The 9,947-nt window shown below is 48.1% G+C and overlaps 1 pseudogene; it reads right to left on the bottom strand.

Moving 5' to 3' along the window:
- Nucleotides 1–201: 201 nt before the first annotated feature.
- Nucleotides 202–719, bottom strand: LOC129035670 (large ribosomal subunit protein eL21-like; annotated as a pseudogene).
- Between the last annotated feature and the right edge of the window lie 9,228 nt (nt 720–9,947).

The raw sequence follows: 9,947 nt of genomic DNA, 5'->3' as shown, positions 1-9,947 counted from the left end.
GATGGCTCAGCAGGAAACATGGAAACATCCATAAATTCTGATTCCTGCTTCACTTCCCAATGTGGCCATGGGTAAGTGACCCATCATCTCAGAAACAGACTCTTCGTCTTCTCTTTCCCAGGGATGTTCCTTGCTGAGAAAAACAATTCAGCGATATTTCTCCCATTTGCTTTTTTTTTTTTTTTTTTTACAGCCCAGAGGTCCATTATTTTTTTTTTTAACACCTATTATGCCATGAATTCATAGTGAATAGGTTCCAGCAGCTCAGGCTCCTTCCCATTGGTTCTCACAAAGTGTGCTTCTCTGGATGGAGCAGGCTGGCGCTATAGTTGAACCCAGGTACCTTTCTCTTTGGCTTCTTTCTTTTTCTGATCATTTTCCTTCATGTGTTTCAGGAAGCTATCTCAGCTCTTAGAGTGCTTAATGTGCTCAGTACGCACATTAATTCTCTTGGCAAGAATCTTGCCTTTAACTTGTTTGTTTACAACAATGCCAACAGCATGCTGGGTAACATTGTAGACTCTTCCAGTTTTGCCATGGTAACACTTGTGGGGCATTCCTTTTTGAACAGTACCCATTCCCTTGATGTCTACAGTATCACCTTTCTTATAGATTCGCATATACGTGGCCAAAGGAACAATTCCATGTTTTCTAAAAGGCCTAGAGAACATATATCGGGTGCCTCTCCTCTTTCCCTTTGTATTCATTATTTTGGTGAATTACTGGAAGATGGCTGTTCAGGCCGAAAGGCTCCCATTTGCTTTTGAAAGAAGAGAAATATGGCTCTGTTCTGCCCGGCTCACCAGCGGTCAGAGTTTAAGGTTATCTCTCTTGTTCCCTAAACATTGCTGTTACCCTGTTCTTTTTACAAGGTGCCCAGATTTCATATTGTTTAAACACACATGCTCTACAATTTGTGCAGTTAAAGCAATTATCACAGGGTCCTGAGGCGACATACATCCTCTTCAGCTTACGAGATGACAGGATTAAGAGATTAAAGTAAAGACAGGCATAAGAAATCACAAGGGTATTGATTGGGGAAGTGATAAGTGTCCATGAAATCTTCACAATTTATGTTTAGAGACTGCAGTAAAGACAGGCATAAGAAATTATAAAAGTATTAATTTTGGGAACTAATACATGTCCATGAAATCTTCACAATCCATGTTCTTCTGCCGTGGCTTCAGTCGGTCCCTCTGTTTGGGGTCCCTGACTTCCCACAACAAAAGGTCACCCTGGGCAAGCTGGGAGAATAGAGTATATTGAGTGGGTAGACAGCAGAGTATATGGATGCAGAGATTAGGGGTTCCTACGAGAAAGATACTCATCCAACTTCACAGTGTAAATCAGTTCTTATTGAAGCACTGGGCATGCTCTCCTTGCCGGCTGGTACCATCCTGAAGTACCGATTCTCCTTATCAGAAACCCACCATCTCCCCAGCCTCTACTCACCCAGCTGGAGCTAGAAACGTACATCCCACTTGAATTTCAGCGGAATTCCTAGTCACACACACCCACCACCCTGGCCTGTAACACCACATGTTACAGAGGTACCAAGAGCCGTAAATACCAAATCAAGAGACTGAACAAGATACCTTCTGACTGCTCTCATTTTTTACAGTCGGAAATGCTTCTTAAAGCAGTGGGTGCTGAGTAAATTAACAAGAAGCCTAGAGAGACCAGGACACAGCTAGAGTTGAAGCTTCTTGACCCTCTGCAACCTTCTCCCCAAGCCATGGGCCCTAATTCAGCCATCAGCCACCCCTCAGCCCTCCCTTCAACACACGGCAGGTTGGGCAGCTTGAAGCTGAAAAGAGAATACGCCCAAACGGCAAGGAAATGTCTCCCAGCCATAAATGCCTTGCCCGTTCTTCTGTTTGCAAAGGGCAAAGTCCATGCGGGAAGGGAAGGAACGGTACCAGCTACTGAACCCCACACAAACCAACCTGGTCCTGAGAGATGGACACACAGGTTAAATTCACACAGCATAGCTGAAAATGGAACCGAGCAGTGTGGATTCCTTCATTTGCTCCTGCTTCTCATTCCAGGCCTTATCTTTATTTTATCACAATAAATATTTATAGGGTCAGCATTCGGCCTGGGTATTCCACAGCCACTTGCGCCCCTCTCGCTTCAGGCACTCCCAACTCAGCCACTGGGTGCCAAACCCCCCCGCTGTCTCCCCCCCGCTGCTGACCGTAGCCTGTGCTCAAGGCCTGTGCTCAAGGCCACACTCGGCAGACATCCTGCTGACTGTCATCTCCATTGTCAGATGGGAGATAGACAATGAGAAACGGGCTTCTCTGAGGACTGGTTTAAGGCTTTCCTGTCAAAAAACCTCCCAGAAGCCTGAGGCTTCTAGGCATGGCCTGGGCCCCTGACACCAAGTCTGCCCTCACAGTGAGGTCCAGTTGCTTGGCAGCCAGAACAGCTTGTCGGGAGGGGTTAGCCTCAGCCCACACAGCTAGCCCCACCCATCCTTCCCGGCTGACTCCCCTCAGACACAGAGGGAACACCCATACTGCTTCAAGCCTGGCCTTCTCTTTTCACAGCTCTCCTCAGTCCCAGCCTCTGCAGTCCCCGAGACAGCAGACAAGAGGAGCCTGAGTTCCGGGCCTGGCTCCAGGCCCTCAATTTTAAGGGGGCCAGGACAGACACCTGGGATCTGTTTGGATCTTGAGATCTCTGTTTCTCTCCCTATAAGAATCCTTGAGTTCTTGGCCGGGTGCAGTGGCTCATGCCTATAATCCCGGCACTTTGGGAGGCCGAGGCGGGCGGATCACCTGAGGTCAGGAGTTCGAGACCAGCCTGGCCAATATGGCGAAACCCCGTCTCTACTAAAAGTACAAAAAAATTAGCCAGACATGGTGGTGTGTGTCTGTAATCCCAGCTACTTGGGAGGCTGAGGCAGGAGAATCATTTGAACCCAGGAGCCAGAGGTTGCAGTGAACCAAGATCACGCCACTGCACTCCAGCCTGGGCAACAGAGCAGGACTCCATCTCAAAAAAAAAAAAAAAAAAAAAAGGAATCCTTGAGTTCTCCTCACAGCAGGAATAAAACTGGGCATCAGATTCAGCAGGCGTAGAGGTGGGCTGTGGACCTGAGCAACAGAGACCCAGCTCGAGCCTTGGCTCCAGGACTTGCTGCCTCTGGCCCTAGGCAAGTCATGAGACTTCTGAGTCTCGGTGACTTCATAGATCAGAGTGGCGAGGATCCCCCAGGTGACGGCACCCGGAAGGTGAAAGCAGTGGGGGAGGGCCTATACATACCTGAAGAGCCTTAGTGTGCATGCTGTCTCAGTGTTTCACTGAAAGAAGTGACTCATCTGTGAGTGTGAAAGCAAGTTGAAGGGTGAAGACCATCTTTAAAAATAAATATGTATAGGCCAGACAAGACTGCAATATGAGATGCACCACTTATGGTAAGGGTAACACGCATGTGCTCCTGGAATGTATTTCTACTCATTGCAGTCAAAGATTTCGATGTCTTCCTTTTAAAACCTTCTGGCCAGGTGCAGTGGTTCATGTCTGTAATCCCAGCACTTTGGGAAGCTGAGGCAGATGGCTCACTTGAACCCAGAAGTTCAAGACCAGCCTGGACAACATGGTGAAACCGTCTCTACCAAAAAATACAAAAATTAGCTGGGCACAGTAGTGAGCACCTGTAGTCCCAGCTCCTTGGGAGGCTGAGGTGGGAGGATGGCTTGAGCCAGGGAGGTCAAGGCTGCAATGAGCTATGATGTCACCAGGACACTCCAGCATGGGTGACAGAGTAAGACCGTGTCTCAAAAACAAAAACAAAAACAAAAACAAAAAAACCTTTCTTGCTCTTGCAGATGTTCCCACCTGTGTAACTTGCGTTCTGCCCTCAGCAGAGTGAGCTGGTAAACTCCTTGAGGTAAGAGCCATGTCTCTAATTTCTCAAGAATTCCAACCATCCCACCACCATCCCCACCGCAGGGCTGGGCTCAGAGCAGGGTTGGCCTCTAGTGCAAGCTCTTCACAGGCTGGAAAGCAGCCATCAAATCAAAAATCACTATGGAAGGACAGGAAGGAAACCCACCGTTGACAGTGCCAGGCGCTGCTCCCAAACATGGGCCCTGGAGGTCCAAGTTCCCTCCATTTTACAGATGAAGAAATCAAAGCTCAAAGAGGTAAAATTGTCTGGGAGATGGGGGGCGGGGGGAGGACCAGGACTGACGTCTTGGTTTGGATGGCCCCTGGTTTTATCACTGCCAGGGTTAGCTCCTGAGCCGCCCTGTCAAATCCCCTAAACGTCCCATGAGGGCCAAGACGACTCACACTGCAAAACATACACACAAAGGGTTGGAAACAGCACAACATTCTTTCCTACCTGCCTTTTTCTGGCTTTCCCAGTCCCATGAGGGAGAGAGGCGAGGGCTGTGCTGGGGGCATCTGGGATCTGTCTTCCTCCTTGTCCAGCCCTTGTCCTTCTCTGCCTCTTTTGAGGCTGACTTCCCCCAGCTCACCACCCTCCTCTCCGAACGCCAGCTAACCGGTTACCCGGGCAACCCAGCTGGGAGGCCGCCAGTTACCACGGCAACCCAGCATGGCCGCCAGGCTGCCTTGCTTAGGAAGGTCAGGGGACCAGCCGGGCTACCGAGCAGCTGGGATGCTGCTGGCAGGACTGGCCCAGGCAGGGGGAGTGGGGTGTCAGCAGGGGAGGTGGCCTACGTGCTTGAGATAACTAAGTTCCTGCTGTCAGGGGCCACCTTTCCCTTTGACATGTTTCCCATGAAGCAGGCTCCCCCAACTTGGGCATGAACCACAAGCCGTCCTCCCCAGTTCCATCACCCAAGCCGAACCTGACCCCTCCCACCTTCTCTACAGAGTTCCGCCTCACCTCCAGGAAGGCTTCTCAGACTGAGCAGCAGCCAGCTGTCGTTCAGCCTAACCCCAGGCCCTCTCACCCTCTGCCCTTCCTGAGCATATCCAGGAGTCCACACATATGCAACATGCGTGTGTCAGCGTGCAGATGTGGTCTCTCTGTGAAATGTGGTAAAAATCATAAGGAAGAGGTAATATTTTCTAGTACTTACTATGTGCCTAGCATGCTGTAGGTGACTTGTGTGAAGTTTCTCAATTGAGCCATACAACAAGCGTATTATCCTCACTTCGCAGATAGAGTGCCTGAGACTTAGAGAAGGTGAGGGACTTACTCAAGGCTGCACAGGTACTAACCAGCAGAGAGAGGGTGAGGCTGTGTAGGGACCAGCTTCCTGGAATTCCTTCAGCTCCTGCCCTCCCCAAGCTCCCCCAACCAACCAATCCCAGGCCTGGTTTCAAGGTGACATTTTGAACTTTTATTAAGTTATTAAGTTTCACCATGCCCAACATGGTAAAAACTCATCTCTACTAAAAATACAAAAATTAGCCAGGTGTGGTGGTGCATGTCTGTAATCCCAACTACTCAGGAGGCTGAGGCAAAAGAATCGTTTGAACCCAGCAGGCAGAGGTTGCAGTGAGCCAAGATCTCGCCACTGCACTCCAGCCTGGGTGACAGAGTGAGACTTTGTCTCAAAAAAAAAAAAAAAAATTATTTAGGCCAGGTGTGGTGGCTCACACCTGTAACCCCAGCACTTCCGGAGGCCAAGGCAGGCAGATCACTTGAAGCCAGGAATTTGAGACCAGCCTGGCCAACATGGTGAAACCCCATCTCTACTAAAAATACAAAAATTAGCCTGGCATGGTGGTGCATGCCTTGTAATCCCAGCTACTCAGGAGGCTGAGGCAGGAGAATTGCTTGAACCTGGGAGGCGGAGGTTGCAGTGAGCCGAGATCGCACCACTGCACTCCAGCCTGGGCCACAGAGCGAGACTCCGTCTCAAAAAAAAGAAAGAAAAGAAAAAAGAAAAAAAGACTGTCCAGTGCCACATGTTTTCTTCATATTATTTTATTTCATTTCCTCTTCGCTGCTGCAAAGACTTCAGTCTCCTAACAGGATAGCTTAGGAAACAGAGACCCAGAGAGGTTAAGTAATTTTCCCAAGCTGAGACCCGGCTTAAGGTTTCTGCCTTGGGGAACCTCCTAAGAGAGTCTATCCTTTTCTTTTTTGGCCACCAACATATGTAGCATATGTCTCTATCATATACAGCACGGTCGTTTGCTCACTCATCTGCTCCCTTACAAGACTGTGAGTTTAAAAATTTATTTTTGACCAGGCACAGTGGCTCACGCCTGTAGTCCCAATACTTTGGGAGGCCGAGGCAGGAGGATCACTTGAGCCCAGGAGTTTAAGACTAGCCTGGGCAACAAAGTGAGACTCTGTCTCTACAAAAAACAAAATAATTAGCCAGGTGTGGTGGCGCATGCCTGTGGTCCCAGCTACTCAGGAGGCTGAAGTGGGAGGACTGCATGAGCCTAGGAGGTGGAGACTACAGTGAGCTATGATCGTGCCACTGCATTCCAGCCTGGGGGACAGAGTGAGACCCCATCTCAAAAATAAATAAATCAAAATAAAAATTCATTTTTGCAACCTAGTACCTGCCTGGCATATAAGGCGCATGCAGTAAGTATGTACCCAAAGAAAATGGTAGGGCCAGGCTCCCAAGTTCTACCCACCACTTAATTCCATGCTGTCTCTACCACATCACCCTGTCTCATTCACTCAGCCAATCAAAAAGCTGTTACCAACCATTTTGTGCCTGGCTCTGCGTGAAACATCACAGATACAAATAAGACAAATCAGGCCATCTCTTGTCTTGAAGAAGTACAGTGGAGTGAGAGGCAAGGCTGAGGAGAACAGGGAATAAATTCCCCACCACTGCCCCCACCCAAGGCTTTCTCATGAGTGTTTCTCTGTGCCTGCTCCTTGGGGCCTAACCCTCCCATCCAAAGCTTCATATATCCAACCAACATTTGTTGAGCACCTACTATGTGCTAAGTACTGCCCTCTAATCACTCATAGTTGGGGGGAGAGTTGGCAGGATTAGAAGACAATGGAGTCAGGAATTACTGCACAGTAGAGAAGTGACTGAGAGGGTCAGAGTCCAAGAAGCAGTGGCCAGGGCCACCGGGAGCATATGGATAACCTTAAAGAGCTCTCACATTTGATGTGATCGTGGACTTTCAGGTTGCATTGCTTTATATTCACACCTACTTCCTACACCTAACTCATTTGATCCTGGGTGGGAATTATTATTCCCATTTTAGAGATGAGGATACTGAGGCTCAGAAGGGAAAGAGCATTGGGTTAGGAGGAGGAAACCTGCGTTCTAGACCTCACTTGTCATTTAAACAGGTCTCAGCACTACGCCTCTAACACCACACTCCCACCCTCACCACCCCACCAAAGCAGGTTTTTCTTCCCTGCTCTGATCCCCTTCAATTCCCCAGTGAGACAGCCCCGGTTTCAAGTGAGGCTAGCAGGATTGCTGGATAGCCTGGATCCAGTCCCTGGATAGCCCATTGCTGCTCATGTGGTACTAGGAACCAAGCAAAACCAGAACAATGACCGCACCACCTGAGGCTAGGTAGAATTTAAGAGGCTAATTGCAAGCATTTGTCTAATTAAAAGCAAATTGGTACCTGCAATTATAGATGCCCGTTCTTCTCAGGTCATGACGAGCCAGACTGGGTGGACACGATGATGTCAGAGCTAAGGAGGGACCTCACCTCCTCTTTAAGGAGGGCCCTAGGCCACCTCACTGCAGAAGTGGAGCTCCGACTAACCCGAGGAAGACATAGCTGAAACCAGGGTGGACAAGCTACCCTGAAGCCTCAGCGCTGATGCATGTTTATCAGATCAGCACTGGCAGCTCCAGCTCTATTTCCTGAATTCACACAGTGAGGACCAATCCTCTACAGAGACTAAGTGGGTGACCTGGGAGGACTTGACAGTATCCCTGAATACCAGCTACCCTAAAAACATTTCCCACCAATCCACCTCAGCACCCGTCTGGTCTTTGAGTTAAAGCCTTGCCTTCTGAAATATGATGTTCAGTAACTGACATTTATGTGATTATTCTCAGTTTACAAAGCACTTCCATGTACATTACTCACCTAGATATCAGCTAGGTAGGTGGTAGTGATACTAACCCCAGTTCTCAGGCTAGGAAGTGAAAGCTCAGAAGGATTAAGTAACTTCTGCAAATCATATGGCTACTACTTGGGTCAGGATTTGAACCCATGTCTTCAAATTCCAGATAAGCCTTCTCTCCATGACAGCAGGAGCTAACATATGGATCATAATTAGTTTATCAGATAAGCTTGCGCTACTTTAGAAAGTCCAAAGAGGTCTCATGGGAATGAGAAATGCTGGGTAGATTTGACAAGGGAGAAATCAAGACAGGATGCACACATGGCCATGCAGGGGCGCGGACAGGAGCTGCAGGAGTACCAGCTCCAGTGGCGTATTCTATAAGCCATGCACCTGCCAGAGGAAGCCCCCAGCAAGTGTGCCATTCCAGGGGATTCTCCTGGAGGAAGTGGCTGCCCTGGGCATGTGTGTGGCCACCTCACCACATGCTGTGCCAGTAAGGCCACAGTTCACGTGGGGACCCCAGGAAAGTCAAGAAAGAACTTGAGGGTCTTTGGAGGAACAGGGGCACTTAGCCTTGAACAAGGAGACTTGGGAGGGCTTGGAGGGAGAGAGACGATTATACCCACCTTCAGATATCTATGTTTCTCATGCAAATCAACAAGGTAATAATAACAAACACATTTCTCACTTATTCTGCTCAGCAGGATTCTATGTGCTTGCATATGTAACCTCGTTTATCTTCACAAGAAGCTTATGAGATAGGTAGCATTATCTTCATTTTACAAATGGAGAAACTGAGGCACAGAGCGGTAAAGCCACTGTTAGCAGCATATCGCTGGCAAATGGTAGATTCCAGATTCAACCTGAGTTTGACCCCATAACTATGTTTTGTTTGTTTGTTTTGAGACAGAGTCTTGCTCTGTCACCCAGGCTGGAGTACAGTGACATGATTTCGGCTCACTGCAACTTCCGCCTCCCGGGTTCAATCGATTCTCCTGCCTCAGCCTCCCAGGTAGGGGGGATTACAGGAACCCAGCACCACACTTAGCTAATTTTTATATTTTTAATAGAGATGGGGTTTCACCATGTTGACCAGGCTGGTCTCAAACTCCTGGCCTCAAGTAATCCGCCCGCTTCGGCCTCCCAAAGTGCTGGGATTACAGGCGTGAGCCACTGTGCCTGGCCAACTGTGGTCTTAATGACTCTGCACACACTGCCTTTTAAGAAAAGCCAAAGACTCAAACACACAAATATGTTTATTACATGGACATATTATATATTGCATTGTTATTAATACGGACAATGTCACATTTGATGTCTCTTTTTAAAAATTGTGTGTCTCACTCCCAGTCAAACAGATGGATTGAAACAATAAATGAAAACCATGAAAAAGTTGTAATACTCAATGTTGATGCTCATGGCACAAAATCCATTCTCAGACACAGCTGCCAGGAATGTAAATTAGTGCTTTTGAACAAGGAATTTGGCAAAATATTTTAATAATGTAGCAATTTCACTTCTAGAAATGCAACCTAAGGGAAAAAAGTATTGATATGTGTGAAGATTCAGCTATTTATATGTTCATTGTAGCCTTGTTTATAAAAGTAGAAAATTGGAAATACCTAGTTTAACATAGGGGTCAAATCAACGAATAAATTGAAAAGGTATATAATGAAATCTGAGGCAGCCACTTTAAAATGATGCTGTAAAGGCCAGGTGTGGTGGTTCACACCTGTAATCCCAGCACTTTGGGAGGCCAACGTGGGTGGATCACTTGAGCCCAGGAGTTCAAGACCAGCCTGGCCAACATGGCCAACTCTATCAAAAATACATGAAATTAGCCAGGTATGGTGACATGCACCTGTAGACCCAGCCACTTGGGAGGCTGAGGTAGGAGGATCGCTTGAGCCCAGGAGGTTGAGACTGCAGTGAGCAGAGATTGTAC

The sequence above is a fragment of the Pongo pygmaeus genome, chromosome 1, assembly GCF_028885625.2.
Source record: "Pongo pygmaeus isolate AG05252 chromosome 1, NHGRI_mPonPyg2-v2.0_pri, whole genome shotgun sequence".
In the NCBI taxonomy this organism is placed as follows: Eukaryota; Metazoa; Chordata; class Mammalia; order Primates; family Hominidae; genus Pongo; species Pongo pygmaeus.
This window is presented reverse-complemented; position numbering and strand designations above follow the sequence as displayed.